General features: G+C 44.7%; 1 protein-coding gene across 4 annotated transcripts in view; it reads left to right on the top strand.

The window, feature by feature from the left end:
• Nucleotides 1–27455, top strand: part of JADE2 (jade family PHD finger 2) — a 352120-nt gene that overhangs the window by 175413 nt on the left and 149252 nt on the right. The gene's annotated exons all lie outside the window — the stretch shown is intronic.

Below are 27455 nucleotides of genomic sequence, written 5' to 3'. Positions count from 1 at the left end.
CAGCAAACGGTGAGCTCGTTTGATAATACTATTATCCCACGCCTTTTAGCCTGCACAATTAACCCCCTCACACTTTTATTTACTGCAGTCTCTCTCAACACTTGTCTGCACACAAATCTTCCTCTCCTCCTGTACTTCCCAAATCCCTCTGCAAGCCATTAACACACCCTAGTACTGCCAAATGCAGCACAGTTTCAGGGGCAGGCAAAAGGTACACATCTGCTGTCTGGTCAATGCTCACACCAACTGGATTTACCACAGCTTCCTGCAAAGTTGCCTACCTTTGTGATAATGAACCTGCTACTTACCTCAAGTCTGTTCTTTAATGTGGCCTCATGTAAATGTTACTCTCTCTTTCCACTACAAACTCCTCCCTCCATGTCCACATCCAATATCATCATACACCCTGGACTACTCAAAAGCATTGCATTATTTACTGAATGTTGGTGGAGAACTTTGAAACCAGCACACTAACCACCGCTCACTCTAATGGCAAACATCACATCCTTACAACATACAAACAATTACTCACATTTGTATTTATACTGTTACTCTCTTTAGCAAGGGATATTAAACTGAACCCAGGCCTTCCATTTTCAACTCTGTCCCATACGCCTGAGAATTCTCCTTTCAAATTCCAAAAAGGTCTATCTGTCGCCCATATAAATATATGCAGCCTGCTGCCCAAACTGGATGAACTAAGGAAATGGTGCTTTTTGCAAAATCCCAATGCAATCGTTCTCACCGAAACGTGGCTAACTCCTAAAACCCTTGATGCAAATATCGCCATTAAGGGATACTCCATTTCTAGGAAAGATAGGTCAAAGAGAGGAGAAGGGGTGTTCATTTATATTGAAGACTCCTTACAATTTACGCTGCTAAATTGTCCCCCAAGCTCATCCTCTTGAAATCCTAGTTGGCAAAATTCACTCCCCTTCTCTAAGCCAATTCCTATTGCTTCTCTAAGCCAATTCCTATTGCTGACATCTACTGCCCCCTAAAGCCCCACTACAATTCCTGACTGTTATCAGTCTGCTGCTTGTCTTAATTGCCTCTCTAAACGGGAAGTATGAGATGTTTGTTCTTGGGGATTTCAACCTCAATTGACTTGACCGTAAAAGTTAAAAAAAAAAAAACCCAGACACAACTCAAGTAAATAAACCTAACACAACTAATTTCCCAACCCACACGGACAAACCTAAAATCTCACAACTATTCTTTGCTAAACTGGATTCTATCTTCTAGTCCCAACAGAATCCAATCCTCTGGTATCCTATCTGACATTTTCAGTGACCATGCAATAGTGTACTGTGTAAGGAAAATCAGATACCCCAAATCAAGCCCTTAAACTTTTAACCCACAACAGTTTCTGACTGATTTTACTTGACCCCGATTCTGTGCTTGATCATTTCCAGAGTTCTTAAAATTCTGTGACACCCATCCTCCTCTACGGAAAATAAGAGAACGGCGTGCTTACCTTCCGTGGGTTACAACCAACCTTATTACGTTTTACCATTTGAGGGGATGCCTTGTGGGAAATATACAAAGTAACTGGCACGACCAAGGATCTTAATAACTACAGATGCCTGCGGAATACATGCACAAGGCAAACACGACTAGCAAAAGCTTTATATTACGCTAACAATGTTTATCAGAATACATAAAATTCAGAAAACTTCTGGAAGGTCATCAACAATATATTCCAGTTTTCTAGCCATCAACAACCATCTAATATCACCAAGGAGGATATTACTCTGACAAATCACACTGACATTGCAAACGCATACAATTAATACTTTGTGGGGTGTGTTACTTCCCTATTATCAAAGCGCAACCCGATCTACAAACATGAAGCTCAATCTCGAGAGCCCCTATAGACCCACCCGCTCCCAATAGTGCCCACAAATTTTTATTTGTCCCAGTATCTGAAGAGGAGATTACACATGCATTCTTCAAATTAAAACTAAGCAGCCATTGTGGACCTGACCTACTGAAATTAAAGTTCCTATGACTTGGTGCCTCACCCATTGCCATACTGCTTGGGTCCTTGATGAAGTCTAATTTGTCTACAGGCCATATCCCAAAGACCTGGAAAACTGCCAGAGTTGTCCCAGTCTTCAAAAGTGGAGACAAAAACACTGCCTCAAACTACAGACCAATCTCTCTTCTCCTAATACTATCCAACGTCATGGAAAAATGTGTCCACTCCCAATTAAGCGATTACTATACCAAGAGAAATTTACTTGGCCGACTCCAATCTGGCTTTTGCACAAACCACTCCAAGGTAACTACTCTCTTCAAAGTTTGCAATGGGATCTAGTTTGGAATGGGTCTGGGACAATTTACTGGTGCAATATTTCTAGATTTTGCAAATGCTTTTGATATTGTTGATCACGTTATCTTGTTAAAAGCTCTAATGCTCTTGAATAGGGACTGGTTTCACTCCTACCTATCAGGTAGATCCCAACATGTAATCTCTGGTCTTAACTCCGACCCCTTGGATATCACCTGTCGGTGTCCCGCAAGGCTATGCACCGGGGCCCCTACTCTTTTCAGTCTTCATTTATGATCTACAGTACCTACTGCTTGTAAGGGAGCTTCAATCCTCATATATGCTGATTACAATCTTATATGCATACAGATCTAGCCTTTTTGACCTTGGACACATACTTCAATCTGAACTCCTTCAGTGTACATCTGTGTCGCCCCAAAGGCGGACACATGATGATGGTCCCCAAGAGCTGCTCCCCTCTGCACAGGACCAGCGTGCTAAGAGATAATATTTGCTTGTACTTTGTGGCACGTCAACCCCACCCTCTGGAATATTTATTAGTCAAGAGGACACACAGAACTTTGTATTCGCAGCTGCATTTAATCTGAACCCCTTCAGTGTACATCTGCGTCTCCCCACAGGCTAACAGTCTTTGGCGCAGCCGAAGGGCAGCCAAAGGGTGTGGACCGTTTGCTGCCATTCACTGATGTTCTGGTGATGTTAAAGCTTCCATATTTCAATCTGAAATTCACCAGCCCTTTTATCCCCTATACCCAATTTTCCAACTCTGTCCAGGAAATGTCTGTGAATTGACTGTATAACTTCAGTTCTTTTAATGTAACCATGTAGTGTTATAACTCTGTGCCCAGGACATATTTGAAAATGAGAGGCAACTCTCAATATATTAGTTAATGGTAAAACATTTTTATAAATAAATCTGATTTTTTTTAAGACTTGAAAACTGGATGTACCAAAACAAACTGTTTTTAAACACTGACAAGACTGTAACAATGGTATTTGGGACCAAGGCTACATTTATAAAGCTACCAACGACAGAACTATAAATCAGAAGCTACCGTACTCTAACACCATTTTAGCCCATGTCACCAGTTTGAAATCTGGGCATATGGTTTAACTCCCATTTAACATTTGAGTTGCACATTGATAACCTGACATCCAAAACCTATGCCAAACTAGGTGTATTTTATAGAAACAAATTCTCCCTAAGCCTGCTGCTCAGAAAGCGCATTCCACAGCATATGCTAATGCCAATTATAGATTATGGGGTCATAGTATATGGTACATCACCCAAAACTCACCTTAGCAAACTATACACCCTATACAACTCAATATGCCACTTTCTCCTACAATGTAACTACTGTACAACACATATCACTGTGAAATGTTCAAAGAACTAGATTGGCTATCACTTGAGTCTAAGCGCAAAGTACATTCTTCCTGTCTTGCCTACAAATACTTTCTGGGCAAGCTACCCACTTATCTGAATAAGCTCCTTACTCCTACCACACGTAGCACTTATGGTCTGAGATCTGACTCCAAAAGACTGTTCATGGTCCAAGGTTCAACAAAGAATCTTGTCGCTTCTCTTTCTCTTACTGTGCACCCCATGACTGGAACAACATATCTGTGTCCTGGGCCTCTCGAAGCCGCCACCGGTCTTGCTTTCAAAACTAAAGCTGTCTCACATTTTAACCTGGTCTGTAACTGTTACATACGCCTATAACATATATTATCTTTAACTGTTCATGCAATGTCTTTAAATATAATGTATAACCTCTGTTAATTTAATGTAACCATGTAATGTTATCATAACTGTGCCCAGGAGGGACATACTTGAAAACGAGAGGTAACTCACAATGTGCTATTTCCTGGTAAAAGATTTGATAAATAACTACTACAGTATATGCAAGTAATGTTAGAAACATGCTTCCTATATCTGACTGCTTAAGCAGAGTTTTTAAAGAAATTCTGTTACGTAGCACACTTTTTCCTGCCTTTCAGCACCACAGGCATCTACTACTAAAAATAAGTGACTTTCAATGAGCGAGACTCACTCCAGATGAGACAAGTCTCCTGCACTGATAATCTCATAATACAGAAATAGGTTTCTGCCATGGTTGTTAGCTGTATCCTAGTTGCGCTGTGTGTTTAAGCTTTAACGTTGTGGTCGCCTCCCTGGATTTATAAAGGCTCTTTAATTAAATGAGTTTGCTAGAATGAACTTCACTGGATTTAATTCCCGGGTCCATTGGGAATATAATTGCAATGTAATTACCACAATTTCATGTTTATATCTTTTAATCTGGATTTCCCTCCCTGTTAAATCTGTAAATTTAGCAGAATCAACCTAATAGCTTTTACATTGTAATGTTACATTTATGTTGATCCCAGGGGCTAGCTGGCAAATTTGGGCCCGGGGGTCAAGCCCAACCAACCGGCCCAAGAAACAGATGGCCCACACACCAAACACAGATGCACCCACACTGGATACATGCCCTATACACAGATGTACACACAATACAAAGACACCATACACAGATGCACGCACCACAAACAGACGACCACACCATGCAAAGACACCTTACACAGACACATGCACCCATGCGCAGACGCATGCACCAGATACACACTCCATACACAGATGCACACATACCATACATAGACACACATACCAGATACATGCACCACACATACACAGTATGTACACCAGGGATAGGAATTTCATAGGTGCGCCCAGGACATACTTGAAAACGAGAGGTAACTCTCAATGTATTACTTCCTGGTAAAACATTTTATAAATAAGCATCAGGGGCTCCTTTACTTGAACCAATAATATCTTCTTTAGCAAGCTTTCAGCAAAATGAAGATGGCAGATATCTTGTCCTTCAACCTTTTTGGTGCCAGCAAGACCAGAAACACGTTTTCCCATGCTTTGTTGACTATGTATGTATGTATGTATGTATGTATATCTTTATTTATATACAGTAGCGCCATTAATGTACATAGCGCTTCACACGTATAATCATTTAAAAAACAAACCAAATAACACATAATGGGAAGAAGTGCTTTCAGACATAAAAGTGACATTTAGGAAAATGAGGACCTGCTCCGAAGAGTTTACAATCTAATTCGTAAGTAGGAGGAACGTGCAGAGACAGTAGGAGGGCATCTGCAAGGGGCGAAGGTTTATGTATGAGGTGTATAGTATTAGCCACGGAGCTACTCATATGATTTAAGGAGCTTTGATTTAAGATAGGTCTTAAAGGGGGATAGAGAGGGTGCTAGTGGGATATTGAGGGGAAGGGCATTCCAGGGGTGTGGGGCAGTAAGTGAGAAGGTTTAAGGCGGAGAGGGCATTAGACACAAAAGGGGTAGAGAGAAGACATCCTTGAGCAGAATGCAAGAGTTGGGATCCAGACAAAGGGGCATAACGCCCTCCAGACACTAAAGGCCTTAGTTTATATCTGCTGAAGGGCCGTTTAAAGCCAAATTTTCATATAGAACTCTAGGGATTTTCAGCCCAAAACAGCCCAAATGGTGTGTTACCTCTTAATATATACTGTAGAAACGTCTGCTGCATACTCTTCTTTAGTTTACTGGTGGTAACAAGTTAATGACTTCAGACACCGCAGCATTTTTGTAAGATTGGGACTTGTTAAAGTTCTATTTTAGCTAGGGAAATGAGTTTTGTGAGTGCATAGAGATACACAGAATCATTATGCTATCCAGTCTATTATTTTCAAAGGCAAAGATGGACAGTTTGTTCTCAAACAAACAAAGTACTTTTATATTATTCACATGTGCATTAATTCTGGTTTGACATTTCCTGCTATCAGTTCTATCCACACAATTTATTGCAGATGAGTTTGGCTCTAAACTTCCATTTATTGCAATTCTTCTCTGCAGCTGTTAAAGTAGAATTTCCATTTTAGTTGAGGTCAAAGTCAACACTTCTAATTTAAAGAAAAACTTCAGTAATGATATACAGTACCTAACAGACATGATTGGCAAACTGCTGCCACCAGTCAACATACAGTAGAAGAAACTGTAGTGGAGTAAATTGTGGAATCTAATAGAAAAGTGGGATATGTTTTACTGTATCTCACTCTTCCATTGTACTGTGCAACTGAATAGGTTTGCACCTTTTATACATAACAAAAGTACATTACAGTATATAATGTAACCCTCATTGCCCGACTCTAAAGGCGTTTATATTGTATTGAACGGTGCTGGCTGGGCATGGGTATGCAGATAGAATAAGGATGGGCACCAGTAACTTTTGTAGTACATCCGTTTTTAAGGCTCGCCGTCACATTGGACATTAACTGGTGGTAAATAATAAAATGACTCTGTGCTTCTTACCCTGATAGCTCTAACTCCATGCTAGGGAGTTACTTACTGTATGCTTGCTTCCCTTAATATTGTTAGATTGGCAATCTCCTGCATAGTGTTAATAATGCCACATCTCTAGTGGCCCCTGCTGGGAGTACACTCTTCTTTCTGGGATCAGTATCCCCTTACTGTGTACTGCATGAGTGCACAAACTTTTAAAGTCGTTCTCCCCCCTACCCCTGCCCCCCCCCCCGCCCCCTTCTGCTCTCCGGCATCTCTCTGTGACGTTGTGCTGTCATGTTGTCATGGCAATGTGACATCGCGTTGCCATTTGATGTCAGGTTGTCATGGCGACACATCAGGAAAAGCCAGGGAGCAGGTAAGAGACCCTACGCTCTTCCCCAGGCAATCAATTTAAATATTGTGGGGAAGAACGCAGGGCCTTCGTGAGCGCGATGCCCCACTTACAAAATGTTGCCTCCCCCCCAGTTTGCACATCTCTGGTGTACTGCATACTTCGTCCATGCCCATCTAAGCATATTGGATTGGGGAGTTTACTAAGGACCATCTGGTGGGGCTGATTCTATTAAGCTCCGGAGCTACATGCTACTATGAGAACTCCTATTAAGCACATGCTCATTCCTCTTCCGAATGAGAACAATCTTGGGCAATTAGTATAGGCGCTAACTATATATGTCACGTTCCTTAACTGAAAACAATAAACAGGGATAGGACACTCTTAATATACTTATCTATGCACTTAAGCATATTTAGAACTCAGAGGAACTTGCTTCTAGAACATTGGGTGGAACTATATATACCCTCCTATCTCCCTATGGTGACATCACTGGTCACAAGATATCCTATATCACATGATGGGGAGGGGCAATAGCAGAGTGATCCCACCCATTTAACCCTTTACACTAATTAGTAGACCCCAGAGAGGGATATACTTATTTAAACTTTATTTCATGGTTGCACCCAGACTAAAATTGTAGCACAAAATAGCGCTTGATGTATCCGACAGTGAATCCTATTGAAAGTAATTGTATTTTGTTTCTTTTGAAAGCAGACGATTTAGTTAATCAACTCCTATGGGCTCTTCATTTAAAGTTATAGCCATGACACTGGGCAATACTATATTTATAACATATATTATTTTATGAATACTAACTTATAAAACTTGTTATATTATGTCATATTGTACTTTTTAAAATAATATTATGTAACCATGCTGTAAAATGGCTGCAGTCATCTTTCCTGCTGACAGTAAGACCTGGTAAGTTATGGGCATGCCAGCAGTTATCATGGAGGTTTGCCCTTACACCCTGGTGAGGTGTCATATGTCCCATAGGAAGTGACAACATGCTGTGTGTCCACAGTTAGTGACATCAGAGATGTGCCTGTTCCTAGGTGATATAAGACACAGCACTGTCTAAAGTTAGTTGAGTTCCTGTTGCTGTGCTGCCTCTGTTCAGTAAGAGGCACATGGAGGTCTGCAACATTGTTGCAGTAGTCTGATGCAGATCTGTGAGTCTGGCAGCACAAGGCAGACAGAGAAAAGCTGTTGGAGTGTTATGTAAGAGCTATGAGACAAGGAGCAAGTCTGAGTGCAGGCTTGGGAGGAGACAGCTTATAAGACTGTGACCAGGGACCTTGCACAGGGACTATCTCCCTAAAGGGGAGATAGGGAACACCCCAATTAAGGGAAGAGATACCTTTCAAAGGGAAGTGCGGTGAACATAGGAGGCTGAATACACCCCATTGTGGAGGGCAGCTGGCCCACCGTACCAATAAAGATGATCCTGATTAAAGACACTCTCGTGTGCAAGTGTGGAGTTATTGCACAGAGAGAAGCACCACAGAGGAGTTCCTCATCAGAATCATCCCCAAGCGGACGCCGGGATCCTGATGAGGTGGAGGCACTGCACTGGATATAGGTAGGACTAAGCACACTACCTCAGCTGCCTGTCTGGGTTGGCGATCCCCAATACAACATCATGCGGGAGACTCAGGAGTCCATTTGCCAACAGGTGCACCACCAGACATCACACTGTAATGGGGACTGGTTAGACCACAGGGGCCAATATGAGATTGGGTGGGTCAGGCCAGTCCAGAAAAACCGTTACAATTATTATGCATCACTATTTAAAAAAACCCAAGTGATTTCTACCGGTATTGTGTTAGCATAACACTCAGCTGCCTTTATCTTCATTTAAAACCTAGAGTGAATATACATTTAACAGGCTGACAGCAATCCTTTTAGAGCATGACATACTGGGAGATCCAAGCTTATTCCTGACTCCTTGTATTAAACATTCTATCAAGCCTTGTTTTTAAAATGCCTATAAATCAATGCTCAATTCTCTCCCTGGTCCTATTTAAGGGTGACAAATGGAGAGTGAAACTATTCCTGGAAATAAATCTCTAATTCCTGCACAAGTAATTTATGTCACGATGGATGCATGACTAGTATAGACTCCAAGCCAAACCTATGGGTAGAAATTCTAATCCTGTGTAACACTAGGGCAAAGCTCTATTTAGAAGGATTTACAGACTCTCCCACATTTGGCACATGAACGTAGGCACACTTTATTTGGTACATCTGTGCGGGATAGAGGAGTTTTCAAGCAAGTAACACCTCCTACATAGGTACTGTATCGCATGTAGGTTTACTAGATGCTTATATTATATCTTATACTATATTAGTGAAAGCACTGTATGTTTGCCTGCCTGCATGCATGCATGCCTGCCTGGATGTCCGGTGTCCCTAGGGGAAATCTCATTGGTCCCTTGGCCCGCCCGCCCCCGCACACCTCTCATTGGCCTGAGGCGGAGTGACAGGCCAAAGGACACACAGGGACACACACACACAGGGACACACACACACACACACACAGGGACACACACACACAGGGACACACACACAGGGACACAAACACACACAGGGACACACACACACACACACACAGGGACACACACACACAGGGACACACACACAGGGACACAAACACACACGGGGACACACACACACACACACAGGGGGACACACAAACACACACACACAGGGACACACACACACAGGGACACACACACAGGGACACAAACACACACAGGGACACACACACACACACACACACACACAGGGACACACACACACACACAGGGACACAGGGACACACACACACAGTGACAGACACACACACACACACACACACACGTGTGTAGGGGGGGTGTTACCTACATTAGCGGAGCTCACAGTGTTAGCAGCACCCGCGCGCACCTCCTCCTCTCCCCGTGTCTCCCGCGCTTTCACCCCGTCCCCCCTCCCCCGGCGCCGCTACAGTCAGCGGGACACACACACTATTATTACCCCTTCAGCGCCCCCCCCCCCCACCCAGTGTCAGCGGCCGTGCGAGACCCCCCTCTATATCTCCCACCTCTCCCCCCCCACACATATACATGCCCCCCCCTCCCCGGCGCTACAACTCACCCCTCCCCGGCGGGGGAACAGCCAGTGGCCAGGCAGGCTGCCTCGCGGCGCCGAGTACCCAAGATGGCGGCGCCCGGGACACAGCGGGGGAGCGGCCACAACACGCTGCCTCCCGCCTCAGATCCACGTGGGACCTGCCGGATGGGTGAGTGAGCGGCCTTCACCCCTCTTCACCTCTCCTCCACCCCCCCTTCACCTCCCCTCCACCCCCCCTCCCCTCCAGTGTCAGTGTCTCCCCGATACCCCCCCCCCCCCGGCGCCGCTACAGTCAGCGGGGGAGCGAGTGATCGCCCGGGACACAGCGGGGGAGCGGCCACAACACGCTGCCTCCCGCCTCAGATCCACGTGGGACCTGCCGGACGGGTGAGTGAGCGGCCTTCACCTCCCCTCACCCACCCCTCACCCCCGATCACCTCCCCTCACCTCCCCTCACTCCACTTCTCCCTTCCACCCCCCTTCACCTCCCCATTTATCTCCCCCCCCTCCACACCTCCCCTCCACCCCCCCCCATCACCCCCCTTCCCCCCCCTCCGCTCCCCTTTCCACCCCCCCCTCCGCTCCTCTTCCCCCCCCTCCACCTCTTTTTCCCCTTTCCCCTCCCACCCCCTCCCACACTTCCACCCCCTCCTCTAACCCTTCCCCCCCCTCCTCTAACCCTTCCCCCCCCTCCTCTAACCCTTCCCCCCCTCCTCTAACCCTTCCCCCCCCTCCTCTAACCCTTCCCCCCCCTCCTCTAACCCTTCCCCCCCTCCTCTAACCCTTCCCCCTCCTCCACCCCTTGCCCCCCTCCTCCACCCCTTGCCCCCCTCCTCCACCCCTTGCCCCCCTCCTCCACCCCTTGCCCCCCTCCTCCACCCCTTGCCCCCCTCCACCACCCCCTCCTCCCCTTCCCGCCGCCCTTCGCCTTCATGCCCGCCTTACCGCCTCCCAACCCCCGCCTCTGCCTTTCAGCCGCCCTTACTCCGGCCGCCTCTGCCTTTCACCCACCGCCTCACAGCCGCTGCACGCACTCAACAGACACCCGCCACACTCGACACATACCTGCCGCCACACACACCTGCTGCCTCCCGCCCCTACGCACCGACATCACTGACCCACCGCCTCACACCCTAGCAGGACCCCCACTCACAGACAGCACTCACAACCCACGCGCCAGCCGCCGCCTCACACCCTTGCAGGACCCCCACTCACAGACAGCACTCACAACCCACGCGCCACCCGCCGCCTCACACCCTAGCAGGACCCCCACTCACAGACAGCACTCACAACCCACGCACCACCCGCCGCCTCACACCCTAGCAGGACCCCCACTCACAGACAGCACTCACAACCCACGCGCCAGCCGCCGCCTCACACCCTTGCAGGACCCCCACTCACAGACAGCACTCACAACCCACGCGCCACCCGCCGCCTCACACCCTAGCAGGACCCCCACTCACAGACAGCACTCACAACCCACGCACCACCCGCCGCCTCACACCCTAGCAGGACCCCCACTCGCAGACAGCACTCACAACCCACGCGCCACCCGCCGCCTCACACCCTAGCAGGACACACGACTCAGATTTTTACATCACTTATGGCACCAAAATATACATTGTACTGTGATGTGGTTACAATAAACCATTTTTATACAACATCGTATTACATTTTCTTCCATCTTTCTTTTCAATATTATTATCCAACCTTTACAACAAACAGTCACCTTTTGTTCCACGATTTATAAATAATACTACCTATTACGCATTTACATCCCGGGCAACGCCGGGTCTCTCAGCTAGTTATTAATAAAATGTGTATTTTTTGTATTTATTTTAATACACTTACACACAGGTACAGTACCTGGAAAATAGTTACATTAGGGCCAGCTGGAATGTTTGCGGGGCTCGGTGCAGTGAAGTGCGAGACCTTGGCTCTTACCTTCTCCGGCGGCAGCTGGTGGCTTCTCATCTCCCGGCATCTTCCCCTGTATGGTCCTGCCATTATGGCTACGCGACGTCAAATGGCAGCGTGTTGCCATGAAAACGGGGGGGAGGAGGGGGGCACGTGACGCCCTGGCATCACATCACCATGGCAATGCCACGCCATGATGGGGCCATGCAGGGGGAGATGCCGGTAGGACACGAGATGCCGGTAGGAGAAGATTAAAGAGTTGCAGAGGTCCCACGCTCTCCTCCAGGCAATCAGTTTAATTGTTGTGGGGGAGAATGCGGGGCCTCTCTAATCGCGGGGCTCAGTGCAGGGGCATCGACTGCACCGCCTTCAAACCGGCCCTGGTTACTGTTGGAGGGTATAGATTTTGCTGGAAATACGGAACTTTGCACCGAACTGCTTTATTTAAAAAGGGCAGAGGAATCTTAAGTTTAATAATAAAAAGTAGTGGTACTCTGGTTTGTAAGTAGAAAAGTGGCAGCACTCTGTATTCCCAGTACCTTAACACTCCAATGCCAACACATTTACAACCCTCAAGAGTCCTTTTCTTTTCAGAGAGGAGCTTAACTTCCCTCCAGCAATTACCGTAGTCGACAAGCAACAACTGCAGGCCTTACAGAGGCAATTCTTCCTAGTAGCAAGGTGTACCAATGGCTGGCACATGTTTAAGGTGTTACATCTGGGTGATTAAAGCTGCAGTTCAGTCAATATCCTGCATGTGTGTTTTTTTAATAAATCAGTTCTGTAGTAAGAAAAAATACTTTTAGCATTTTCTGTTTTAAAAAAAAAAACAACTTTGAAAGACCAATTTTCTTGTATTCTATTTTAACAAGCATGCTTGTTCCTATAGCAACGATTTACATTCCCCATATTTAAAGATGTCGCCAAACTTAGCCGATCAATAGACAGAGAACGAATTGACCGGCAGCTATGCAGTTCTTTAGGTAATTAGAGATTGCCCACATGAAACTATTGAAGTTAAAAAAAAAATGACTGAACTGCAGCTTTAATGCATTTTTGTTACCCAAATCAGAGACCTATAAGAATTTGCTAATAATTTTTAAAGTTGGTTTATAAACATGGTGAGCGGAGACTTGGGAGAGATTTGACATCTTCTGGCTGCTCCCTTCTGTGTGATGTCTCTGTGTGTTCTACACGAGTTTGTACAGCCAGGGTCCCCTCTCTCCTCCTTGTCTTTATTGGTTCTCTGATCAGGACAGGGCTGTCAAAGATTCAAGATAAACACTTCCCCATTCTGAGACCCCTAAGAAATGTAATTTATAATTGGTTTTCAAAGAAATAAAATAAGACCAACCTTTGCTTCTAGCACTGTTAGATGTGTTAAAGGAAACAGCTGTCACCCTGTTTACACTACTGTACCTAAACAAGCAGGCCTCCTTACCTGGATACCCAGGTTAAGCACATATGATTGTAGGATTTCATCATAGGGAAATTAAAATAGCTGCCAGCAGTCTAACCCACATGTACAGTATTGAATAAGAGGACGGTTCCCTCACATTTGCCATCTCATTGATTGACCCTCTACTCCATATGCTGGGAATCTGTGTCAGGGAAGACTCTGGCCCTTATTCTGTTAGGTGTAATAGCTCAGATGACGTGCCATCACAAGAAAAGCCCCATTAAAGTCAATGGGACTTTTCATGCGATAGCACGTCACCTGTGCTATCACAGCGGGCTGGCAATATTGCGGGGCTTGGTGCCGTGGCATCACGCCATCACGCTGGCTCTGCTATCACACCTTACAGAATAAGGGCCTCTGAGTTCCATTCATTCTAATGAAGCGTGGAGTCTTTTCCCGTGGAAGCGTCTTCACATAATCATTTATTGGGGTTTTGCTGGTTCATATCGGCTATAGTAGTAGTTTCCTGGCACTGAGGTGACATGTTCATGCTCCATAAGATCCACTTAATTCATGGTGGGATTTAAAAAAAAAAATAAGTCGATTTTTGACATTTATTACATCAATACACTGTATATGCATTTCCATAGATTGCAGCATTATAATTCGTTGTCAGGGAGCACAGGTAAACTGCTGCTTTGAAATTATTTAATAGAAATACAAGTAGACATCATTTTACAGAGATGCAGTTTCATTGGAGAAGCATAAAAATCTCATCTCAAGTGATACAAGGTTATGGCCAGACGCCAGCATACCTATGCCTGCCCATGGAGTTCTATTAAATTTACAAGTGAGTCAGTGTTAAAAGTAAATGAAATTGAAGCTGGAGTGGTTTGGTCAGCTGATGAATTGCATTGAAATAACTATTAGGGCCATTTGGAAAGGAGGATGTTGATTAGCTGAGAGAAACGTTTCCAAAATCTGCAAGTAAACACAAAGTATGTAACCATGGCAACTTATATCTCCCATTCTGTGCAGACAGTTTCCGCAGGCCACGAAGTAGCATACATTTAACTGCCTGGTAAAATCCTGTCCGTTTATTAAGATAGCTTATTCTATAAGGTCCATTCACCAAGTCAAGAGAAAACATTCAAGGTCAGAAGGAATTTGCCACCCAGTAATCCATCATATTCACCGCAAAATATTCACTATTTTAGATCATTGTTCCTATTCTATTTAGGGGTTCGTTACTAACCCTGTCAGTGCATTGATCTAATAATGCTAAATATTGTAGTGCTCGACATAATCACTTATACTTTAGTCAAATGCATGGTTTGTTTGTTTGTTTTTTTCCAATAGTTTTTTTGGTGAAAAAATGCAAAAATAAATAATACATAACAATCTTTCTTGCATCCATCAACATGATAGCTCGTCATTTTTAAGTTATTGAACTTGGAATAGATACTCAGATGACGAGCAAACGTTAAAATAAATGGAACGGTCATCATCAATTGTTTTATCTACAGTATGGTACAAATTGCCTTACTATGTGGATCTCTGCTTATATCAACCACAAAGTGGTGGGGTGAGGGGGGGGAGGGATATTACCTAACATTTTTACCAACACACACAAAGTATCCCCATAAATCTGGACTCGAAGACCTCCTATTGTTCAATAAAATATAACTTTTAATATTGTATACATAAAAAGTAAGGATTGGCTAAAAAACAAAGGAAACGAAGAGAATCCCCTAATTAAAGTAAATCAGAGCCTGATTTGTAGGAGAGTGTAAAAAACAAATACAGCTATAATGCCCAAGTAAGTGATGTGTACAGTGACTTCACCAAGAGAAACACTTAAAGTAACTGATAGCCATGCAGAGGTAGCAGGACTTATTGTGTCCAACATCAGGGCCAGCTGGGTTACAGCGGGTGCCCCGGTTCTAGAGGTTATACCTGAGGGGGGTCCGATCAAGAAGCATGTGCCCCCCCTCCCCCTCTCCCAAGAAATGTTGCGGCAGCACGGTCCCTGGAGCCGCGACTTTTTGCTTATTCAGCCGCGACTCCGAAGACAGTAAGTCCTGCAGCATCTGTAAATGGATAAACACCGTGATGTGGAAAAACTACCTACTGTACACGCAATCCACAGAAGGTATGATAAATAAAAATAATACTGTATCTAAATGTGTAATATCAGGTGATTTAGAAAAAAAACAGTAGTAAATACATAAGGATGCAGTGATCTAAAAATTGTAGGCACTACTGTGAGTCCAGAACTACTAAGTGCATCATGTACACTGGCGAGAAAACGTTTGTGAATCCCAATGATAATTACAGAAATTCCATAGTTTTTCCATGATAGCCTTCTTGAATCAAAACCAGTATTTTCTTAAATATACAATAGGGTTTATATTTACCCAATTCCATGTCTTTGAAACAAAATTATGCATGAATCAGACAAACAATGAGTTATTAAGAATCAGGGTATGTGCAAAAGTAAGTGAAACCCTGAATTTGTTTGGCTTGCCATGATTGACACAACCATGAATTCTGCATTGTATCAGAAGATTCTAGAGGAGATTGTCAGGCCAATCGTCCTGAGCTGAAAGTGGGTCATGCAGCAAGACTATGATCTTAAACATACAAGCACATCTACAAAAGAATACCTGCAGAAGAAGAAATTCTATGTTTTAGGTTTGAAATATGTGTCAATCCTAAGGGGTTCACAAACATTTTCTCGACACTGTACATGTAGTGGGGGCATAGAGGACACTGTAACTATAATTTACACCCTTCTGCAAGCACTTCAAATAAACATGCCAAGTATCTAACCAGCGGGACAGTTACATAGTATAAAGATGTATCTAACTGGCTGTGACTATAGCTTTTCAGCTCAGCCTGTGTTAAATAATGTAAATCTACTCACAGACCGTTATTTCGACCTCTTAGTCTTATCAGTGCGAGGTCTATGTGCTAGTTGTTAATTGCTTTGTGTATAAATAAAGATACTGTAAACATAAAAACACACAACATCTGTGCTTTAACCACCAAGATTTGATTTTCTCGATTTTTAGATTTATGACTTGATGGGCGTCTGTGTACTATTTATAGTCAATGAGATAGTGACATATGTTGTTGACTCATTATTTACAAGTGATTTACTATTATAAGTCAGGATGTTGTGATTTCAGACGTTGCCTCGGTGGTGGGAGAATGCTTTGTTGGTAGTGACCTAAAGCAGGTGGAACAAGATGCTTGATCCTCGCTTGAATACCCTTGCCAAACAAAGGGACTTTGAAAAGTCTTGTATTGACACTCTTTGCTCACAGTGCATCCAGACTCCTTTCCCAGGAAGGATGTATAATTAACCTCTTTGATTCTCGCCTGCTTCCCATAAAATCCTGTATTTAATCATTTACGTCCTCTTCTTTTGCCTATCATCATTCTTTGCCTCTCGAAATCTCCATCCCGTTATCTTACAGTGCTACCAAGCTCATACGTTGCCTTCCTGCTCCATACTCTATACAGTACATCTTTACTCTCACATAAAAACTGTCTAGGATCATTGGAACTATACTCGTGTCACTGGCCTCCTCTTTTATATAGTAAGTAGTGGGTTAACTTACTGTAGGGGTAAATTCTATATTATGTGAAGAGTTCATACAGTATATAGAATTAACCCCATAGTTATCTTCCATGTGCATGAATTAAGCTTAGTGCATCATTAATTGTGCATTATTCAGCTTCACACCAAATTAAATTGGGGACATTGAGAGCTTTGTAGAGCTTAAGGCCTGGGACATAGTAAGCGCTTAGGTGCTGCTGCTCGCTCTCGCTTGCTGCCGCTCGCTCTACCAGGAGCTTTTTGCTATCCTGACAGAGGTGACAGCAAGCGCTTGGGAGGCGGGTATCACTGTGTGTGTGTGTCACTTGGTAGCTGTCAGTGTGTGTGTCACTTTGAAGTGGTCTGTGTGTTTGTGTGTCACTGGGGAACCTGTGTGTGTGTGTGTGTGTGTGTGTGTGTGTGTGTGTGTGTGTGTGTGTGTGTGTGTGTGTGTGTGTGTGTGTGTGTGTGTGTGTGTGTGTGTGTGTATTATATAATATTTTAAAAATTAAAAAAAAGACATGTGAGAATAAATTATTTATTAACATTGTGCAACTTTGATAAATATATTCACGCACACAAGCACACGCGCACATGCATACACATAAACATGCATACTGTGACAGAAACCAGGGGTTGGTAATAAACTCCATATACAGGGCTCCCAGGATACTGAACAGTTTCTGTCCTGTCTAAGCTGAACAGGGCAGCCTCGTGGTACAGGCACTCCATTCCACAGTTTGTCTGCTGCCTGTTTTCTGTCACCTGTCATGCTGATTAGAGTTCAGGTATATAAGACCTGTTTCCTGTTTCCTCTGGGCCCCGCCCAAGAGCCTGGAAGGCTGCTGAACTGCAGAGGGGTGAGAAAGCCTCTTTCCCAAATCGCTTCATTCATTCTGTTAGTTTGTCTAAAGACAGCAAAGGTACTTATTTTGTTGGTGGAAGTGGACAAGCCACTTCCAACTCTGAGTCAGGGACATCTAAGTTTAAGTTATCGCTCAGACGAGCAGCTTTTTGTTTGGCTTTGTTTTCTGTTTAAACTGTGGCAGTCTCAGTGCCTGGGACTGAATAAACCAGGCATAGCCTGTTTAAAGGAACAGTACGTGACGTCTCATCATTTAACCTACCCTAAAAGACCGTGTTCTAACAGTCCCGGACAGACGGCGGAGCCCCGGAGTAAGCCGTTTGTCACATATGGTGGAGAATGCGGGCAGAACACTGAAAGGTCTGGGGGTTAAAGAACTTTAAAAAAAAAAAAAAAGAAGGTTTTTTTTCCTCTCTCTCCAAACAAGATGGAAGACGTGGTGAGTGCGCTGGTACGCAATGTCGCTGTCCAGAAAGACGCGAATGAAGCCCAGCAACAGGCGAGTGAAACCCAGCGACAGCTGTTAATAGCCCAGCAAGAGACTAATGCAAACCAGCAAGAGACAAACCGCCTGCTGAGAGAGGAGCAAAAGCGGTTCGCTCAGGGCTTACAGCAGGAACTCGAGATCCTGAGGGGGACTATCAGTAACCTTCCACTGGCAGAGGCAGCCCCAGTTCCGAAAATGACCAGGGCAAGCCACTACCTTCAGAAGATGGGACCCTCGGATGATGTGGAAGCCTATCTTCTCACGTTTGAACGCACGGCACAGAGAGAGGGATGGCCAGAAGCTGAGTGGGCTGGTCTAATCGCACCCTTCCTAAGCGGCGAACCCCAGAAGGCTTACTTTGATCTAGAGCCAGCCGAAGCTAACGTCTATGCAAAATTGAAGTTCGAGATCCTCGCCCGCCTCGGCGTAACCACGGCTGTTCGTGCCCAAAGGTTTCACGCATGGTCCTTCACGATGGATAAAGCCACCCGAAGCCAGATGTATGACCTCATCCACCTCGCCCGGAAGTGGCTACAACCCGAGATCAACTCAGCAAGCCACATCGTGGAACGGTTGGTCATGGACCAGTTCTTGAGGAAACTTCCCTCTGCCTTACGCCGTTGGGTCAGTCGGAGTGACCCCCACAATGCGGATGAGCTTGTGGCCCTTGTAGAAAGGTACAGTGCAGCAGAAGAGCACCCGCAACCCACAGTCGTGGAGCAACCCCACTATCCGAGGTTCCAGGACTCTTCCAGAGACGGTAAAAGGGTACCGGGGTTAAGGGGCGCTGAAGAGCGGCGACCACCTTCACGCCGCTCCAGCAACAGTGGTTCGCACACTAAGGGCAATAGCCAACATGGGGAGCCGGGAAAAGGCTCTAAGTGGGACACAGACTATGTACCTAAATGTGTAAATTGTCATGAGAGGGGCCACACAGCAAAAATCTGCCCACTAAATGATGAGCCCATGCAATGCAACAGCGTGGAACCTTATTCGCTGTTGTCCCAATGTATGGGCCCTAGCCCAGAGGACCCCTTGAATAACCATCTGTGGGCATTTGTAAAGGTTAATGGTAAGAGGGTTCGGGCACTTCTTGACTCTGGGAGTATGGTCACACTAGTGTCCGAATACCTATTGCCCATTAAGAAGAAACAGGTAAACAGTTCACAAAGAGTGGCAATTTGTTGTATACATGGGGATAATCATGAATATTCCACTGTTGATGTTTTTTTTGAAACAGAATTTGGTTCTTTAGATTTCAAGGTGGGTGTTGTACCCAAACTGGCACATGATGTGTTAATAGGGACCGACTTTCCCCATTTTCTAAAAATGTGGTCCCCAGCTCAGAATAGCGCCCAGAGTTCAATAGAAGACCATAACGAAGTGTTAGAAGAAACAAATCCTTTCCCTTTTTCAGAAATGGAGGTTGACGAGGGCCCAAATAAGAAGGGGGAAAAGGAGGAGTGCTGTGAAATTCCCTTCCCCATCACTACTTTGGTAGGGAATACCCCAAATCAAGATGTTGATCAGGCACTTACCACCCAAGTACAGGATAAGACCCTCGCTGACCTAGAGGTCAGTCCTGGGAGTTTTAAGAAGGCCCAGAGGGAGGACCCCACATTAGCGGTAGCAAGGGGAAATATACGGGACCAGAATAGTACTCATGGCCAACCAGATAGGTCACTTGCTTACCCCTACTTCGAGGTAGAGAACGACCTAGTATATCGGGTTGATAAAAGAAAATCAGTTACAACTAAACAATTGTTGGTACCACGGACATTCCGTAACGTAGTATTACACCTCGCACATAGTCATCCATTGGGGGGACACCTAGGGGTGGAAAAGACAAAAGAAAAGGTTCTCCGAAGCTTTTATTGGCCTGGGGTTCTGGCAGAAATTACAAACTATTGTTCCTCATGCCCAGAATGTCAGATCACCGCCCCGTTCAAAGCATACCGCAGCCCATTGGTACCCCTTCCCATAATAGAGGTACCATTTGACCGGATTGCTATGGATCTAGTAGGACCCCTAATAAAGTCTGCTAGGGGACATCAGCATATATTGGTAATATTAGATTATGCTACCCGATATCCGGAGGCAGTTCCCCTACGTAGCACCTCTGCTAAAAACATAGCAAAAGAGTTAGTACTTCTGTTTTCCCGGGTCGGAATTCCTAAAGAGATCTTATCTGACCAGGGAACACCATTTATGTCCCAAGTAACAAAAGAGCTATGTAAACTCCTAAAAATCAAGCATCTCAGAACCTCAGTCTATCATCCACAAACAGATGGTTTAGTGGAAAGGTTCAATAAAACCTTAAAGAGCATGTTACGCCGGGCGGTCGATAAGGATGGGAAAAACTGGGACTGTTTGTTACCATACCTGTTATTTGCCATTAGGGAAGTTCCCCAGTCATCCACAGGCTTCTCCCCGTTTGAACTATTGTATGGCCGACATCCAAGGGGCTTACTGGATATAGCCAAAGAAACTTGGGAACACGAGGTTACCCCTTACAGAAGTGTAATAGAGCATGTTGCCCAAATGCAGGACCGCATTGCTGCAGTCCTACCCATAGTGAGGGAACACATGGAGAAAGCTCAAGAAGCACAAAGGAATACGTATAATAAGGGTGCTAGGGTCAGAATTTTTTTTCCAGGTGATAGGGTACTAGTTCTGGTTCCCACCGTGGAGAGTAAATTCCTTGCTAAATGGCATGGGCCATATGAGGTCTTGGAAAGAGTGGGAGAAGTAAATTATAGGGTAAGGCAGCCAGGTAGGAGGAAACCTGAGCAAATTTACCATATAAACCTACTCAAGCCCTGGAAAGATAGAGAGGTCTTGTTAACCCTAGTACCCCCAGGTCCGTCAGAGAATCAAGAAACTGACCCAGAGGTTAGCATAGCTGAAACACTGTCCGTGCATCAGAAACGAGAGGTCCAGAGTTTAGTGAGAAGGAACAAAGAAATCTTCTCTACACAGCCAGGTAAAACTAACGTAATTAAACATGACATAGTCTCTGAACCGGGGGTCCGAGTTAACCTTAAACCGTACCGAATCCCAGAGGCCAAGAGAGAGGCTATAAGTTTAGAGGTTAAAAAAATGCTAAAACTAGGCGTAATTGAGGAATCCCAAAGTGGGTGGAACAGCCCTATAGTTTTAGTCCCAAAGCCAGACGGTACAACAAGGTTTTGTAATGACTACCGGAAACTAAACGCGGTGTCAAAATTTGATACTTATCCTATGCCCAGGGTGGATGAACTTGTAGAGAGACTGGGCAAAGCCCGATATCTCACAACCCTAGACCTAACAAAAGGGTACTGGCAGGTTCCCCTCACAGAAAGGGCAAAAGAAAAAACAGCCTTCTCAACCCCAGACGGCCTCTTTCAATATAAGGTGCTGCCTTTTGGCTTACATGGAGCTCCCGCCACATTCCAAAGAATGATGGATAAAATTTTAAAACCACATGTTCGGTACGCTGCCGCCTACCTGGATGATGTGGTAATCCATAGTGAAGATTGGCAGTCCCACCTTCCAAAGGTCCAAGCTGTGCTCGACGCAGTTCGGTCTGCTGGACTAACTGCTAACCCCGCTAAATGCACTATTGGTCTGGAGGAGGCCAAGTATCTGGGGTATTCTATTGGTAGAGGGTTACTCAAACCACAAACACTCAAAGTAGAGGCGATACAAAATTGGCCAAGGCCAGTCACAAAAAAACAAGTAAGGACCTTTTTGGGGTTAATTGGCTACTATAGGAGGTTTATTCCCAATTTTGCAACTAAGGCAACCCCACTAACCGACCTCACAAAAGCAAGAGGACCGCTAATGGTAAAGTGGTCCCCCGAAGCCGAACAGGCCTTTAGAAGCCTGAAAGAAGCTCTCTGTGCCCAACCAGTGTTGGTCACACCTGACTTCTCCAAAGAGTTCGTAGTCCAAACCGACGCATCTGAGGTAGGGCTGGGGGCGGTACTCTCCCAGGAGTCTCAAGGGGAGGAGCACCCCATCCTTTATTTAAGTAGGAAACTAAATCCCCAGGAGAAAAATTACTCCATAGTCGAGAAAGAGTGTCTCGCAATAAAGTGGGCTGTAGAGACACTCAAGTATTATCTGTTGGGGAGAAAGTTCCGATTGGTCACAGATCATGCACCCCTTACCTGGATGTGTCAAAATAGGGAGAAGAACGCTAGGGTGACCAGGTGGTTCCTAAGCCTACAGCCCTTTAAATTTTCTGTGGAACACAGGTCGGGGCACAAACATGGCAATGCCGACGGGTTGTCAAGGATGCACTCCCTAATATCCATGGTCGCTCACCCCTCGAGGTCTGAGCTGGGGGGGAGGATATGTGACAGAAACCAGGGGTTGGTAATAAACTCCATATACAGGGCTCCCAGGATACTGAACAGTTTCTGTCCTGTCTAAGCTGAACAGGGCAGCCTCGTGGTACAGGCACTCCATTCCACAGTTTGTCTGCTGCCTGTTTTCTGTCACCTGTCATGCTGATTAGAGTTCAGGTATATAAGACCTGTTTCCTGTTTCCTCTGGGCCCCGCCCAAGAGCCTGGAAGGCTGCTGAACTGCAGAGGGGTGAGAAAGCCTCTTTCCCAAATCGCTTCATTCATTCTGTTAGTTTGTCTAAAGACAGCAAAGGTACTTATTTTGTTGGTGGAAGTGGACAAGCCACTTCCAACTCTGAGTCAGGGACATCTAAGTTTAAGTTATCGCTCAGACGAGCAGCTTTTTGTTTGGCTTTGTTTTCTGTTTAAACTGTGGCAGTCTCAGTGCCTGGGACTGAATAAACCAGGCATAGCCTGTTTAAAGGAACAGTACGTGACGTCTCATCATTTAACCTACCCTAAAAGACCGTGTTCTAACAGTCCCGGACAGACGGCGGAGCCCCGGAGTAAGCCGTTTGTCACAATACACACACACACAAAGGCACACACACATACACACACATACACACACACACACAATGCACACACACATGCACACACACACACACACATGCATACACATACACATGCATACACACAGACACACACACACACACATGCATACACATACACACATACACACACACACATACACACACGCATACATACACACACACACACACACACATGCATAAACACACACGCACACATGCACACACACACATGCACACACAGACGCTCTAATTGCGGCTGTAGGGGCTCAGTGCTGAGCGGGAGCGCGCGTCAGCACGCTTCCGCCAGCAAGCGGCAAACATGGCCAAGGCCTAAGAAAGCAATTCAGCAAAGGTGCTCTTAAGAGGAACTGGTACTGTATACTCAACCCCTCTCCAGTAACTATTTCAAAACAAATTATCATCACGTTCTTGATGTGATGAAACGCGTAGGGCTATGTCGTCACGCTACAATGTGGAGGACGTTTTCACACTGTGACTTCTATGCACAGCTTTGACTGTGCGAACTTGAAATACACTTCTTCATCTACATCCCAGCCGAGCAGGGGCAATGTGGATCCTTGCCAGTAGGTTGCAAGTTGGTTACTGACATTTAATTTCTCTGCTCCCCCCGCTGCAGCCCTCCGCTCAAACCACGCTCCCGCTCCCTACAGACCGCATATAACGGTCAAGTGCCTCTCCACGCGCCGCCTGTCTGCAGTGCGGGCGCATGGTCTGAGGCAGCGGGGCCTTAGCCTAAGACTGGCTAAGGAACAGATGATTGTTATTATGTCCTGATATGTAAAACCATAGAATTCAAAGAGGGTGTACTTTCTTTTTTACATAACTGTAGGTGACTCAAATATTCACAGTTGATTTTGATTCTATTTTCTGCCCAGTATAATGTCTTGAGCAATTCTTTAAGTGTTGCCCTGAAAAGCTTTGGTGGCATCGTGCCTCCCTGTTCCACTCGCTTGCTGATACTTATGTTATTGGTATCTTCGTGTAATCTAATATTTGATGTGGCATTCTTATAAATGTTGAAAAGAAGAAAAAATGCACACAGTGCGCACCAGGGATTAGAATGTGGTAATTTAATAAAACAATATAGTTAAAAATCCGCCTCAGTACAAATAAATTGTGGATCTAGGTAATGGTAACAACAGTACCAAAACTACACATAAAAATAAATGATATCTAATTAGACTAGATCTAAAAACAACACAACAATATAAATGAACAGTAAAAAAGGGGGGAAAGGCAGATGTTGCAATTGACCGGATGAGTGAACCCAGGAATGAACTAAACAACTGCCTTAGGCTGAAGGGGGAGACGGAGACTTACACTGGAGCCCCGAGCGGGATCTGCAAGTGGACGTAAGAGAGTCCGGACCACGCCACCGCAGAGATGGTACCACCGCACGATGATCAAAGATGGGTTCATAATATCCCGTTCAACCATTTCCTTCCATGGTTCTTTATCCTCTCCTCTGCCAGAGAAGTCTGCAACAAAGGGGTTACGGTTCTTGTAAATCTATATATCATTACCTAGATCCACAACTTATTTGTACCCCCTCAATTTTTAACTATTGTTTTATTTAATTACCACATTCTAATCCCTGGTGCGCACTGTGCATTTGTTCTTCTTTTCATCTCAAGGTGCCCCCCTTTGCTGGGGGTCACCTTGCTTTAGGAGCTTGCTGGGGAGACGCTCCACAAACATGCTGCAAGGGGATTTATGCTTCCAGCAAATCATGCATGTGCAGCACGAGCGCTGAATTACCTAATTTCTCTGCATTCTTTTAAATGTTCTTTTTAATATCAAAGTATGCTTCTTAAACACTTCTTAATGCATCTAGGATTGCGAAGGTGTAGACTGAATCAAATTCTTTTTCATAATCTACAAATCCTAAAGTAAAAGGTAAATTGTAGTCATTACTTTGGGAAATCACTTCTTGCACGACTTGGATGTGGTCCATTGTGTTGTATCTACTGCGAAATCCTGCTTGTTCTCTAGACTGGGCAAAGTCCAGTGACTGTTGCCGGTTAGTATCTTCGTAAAAATCTTGTAAGGGATTGGAAGTACACTGATTGGTCTATAGTTCTTGAGGTCTTCTTTGTCTCCTTTCTTGTGGATGAGAATAACCATGGCATTCCTCTGTTCTGGAATTTCCTGTTCTTTAAGAAGCATGTAAAGAGTTTTGCCAGGATTTTTCTTCTTTTTTCCCCCAGCTTCATTCAATATTTCAGTGTTAATTCCATCTTCTCTTGGAGCCTTCCCATTCTTCATGTTTTTTTTTGCTTTTGCCATTTCTTCTGGAAGGACACATGGTATAGCATTGGTGGTTTCTTCTTGCTTATCCTCTTCTGAATTATAACCTGTGTAAATTTGTATTCGTGTACAATTTCATTTAGAAGTCCTCAACTCTCTTTATGATAAGTGCACAGCCTTTTATTGTTGAACCATCATCTTGTTTGAGTGCAATGATTTGATGCTTCCCAACCATACTGCTGCGGCCGAGTTTATTCGAGCATTTGCCCGTTCTCGGCCGCAGCAGTTACCTGGCGCGCACCGGAGGGTGCCGGGCGCGCGCCGAAGCAGCGGAGGAGAGGCCCGCCGATCGCGGCTTCCCCCTCTCCGGGTCCGCCGGGTCCCCCGGAACCCCCTGCCGCCATCCCCCACATCGCGGGACACCAGGGCTCCCTCGGGGACCCCCTGGACACGTGTGCAGGGGGCGCAGGCACCCGATGACGCGTGACCGCGCATCGGTGACGCGCGGCACGCCGAGGGGCTGCCACTTGCAAGCCGGGAAATCTCCCGGCTTGCGGAACTGGCCACACTTCAATAAAGTGTGTCGCCAGTGTAAGTCGCTGCTTGTGCTTCTTTAAGCATTTGTTATCTTTAATAATCTTCTTCATGATATCAGTTACATTTTCTTACGTCTTCAGTTATACGTTTGTGGATTATTCTAGCGTTTTGGGATTACTTAATTTCTTATCGTTTCCACAATAATTGTTTTGTTTCATCAGATATTTTCTTATCCTGTTTTTTGTTAGCAATTCCTCCATTTATTTTTACGCTTTCAACTACAATCTTCATTAGTTTTTCATAATTGTCTGTTAAAGTATCCCCATGCATTTCGAGCAAGCTGACGCGATTTTTCCCTCCTAGTTTACTTTAATTCTCTGCTGTTATTCTTGAGGTTATTAATGTTGATTGTTTTTGCCTTTTTAATCAGTTATCTTCTTTCTAACTCAACATTCAGATGTGCTGCAATTTGCAGCGAGCCAATCAGTGATCACTCCTTGAGTCAAAACGGTTAAGGACTGTACAGTCTTCAATCCTGAATGATATATAGTTATATTTATTGATGTATTGCCCTTATCCCTTTTTTATCTTCATAATCTTGTATTTCCGAAAATAGTGACATGAAAAAAAATGTCATGTAAATTTAGGCACACTTAACACACTTTTTTAAGGCAATTTGACTGATGTATAAAATCCTACATTGTTTTCTGTTTTGGCGAAATACTGATTAAATTGGCCTTCTTATTTGCCCTTGGAAAAATTTAACAAGTTCATTTTTTTAATAGGAGCTACAACAGAATTACATTGACTGCGGAAAGAGACTGAATTCCACATTTGAACATTTAAAAATCCAAAAGGCTTTCATAACCTCTCCACTAGGCTTTTCAAATATTCTAATTTATGGTGCTCCTGACAAGCATGACTGAATCTAATGATATCTGCTGTTTCAACGCTAACAATCTTCAATAAAGCAAAATACATTTTTGCTAGCATTCCCATGCATTATTAAATAATCATTTGAAGCCACCTAGGTAACCGTTGTTAACTACTGATCTTCTAAAAGGTCTACAGGGAGAATAGTGAAGTAGGAAAACTAGGAATTGAATCCAGGCAACAGAGGAAGATAGATAAAAAGCGAGAGAATGTTCCCTCCCTCCCAAGGCTTTTTATACCGCTAAAAGTTTTCTCTTCATAACTGGGTTATCACAGCTGTTGTGAGGTTTCAGTAAATCTGTACATTATATTCCAGGGCTCATCAAGAGTCCTTGAAAGTAACTGACAGGTCAGGTTTTTAAGATATCTCTAGTCTTAATTAACCAATTAATCTAACTGTCACTACTTGTTTTGGTTGTTCCGAGGAC

The sequence above is a fragment of the Ascaphus truei genome, chromosome 5 (assembly GCF_040206685.1).
Source record: "Ascaphus truei isolate aAscTru1 chromosome 5, aAscTru1.hap1, whole genome shotgun sequence".
NCBI lineage: Eukaryota > Metazoa > Chordata > Amphibia > Anura > Ascaphidae > Ascaphus > Ascaphus truei.
Note: the sequence above shows the minus strand (reverse complement) of the source record. Positions and strands in the feature narration are given on the sequence as shown.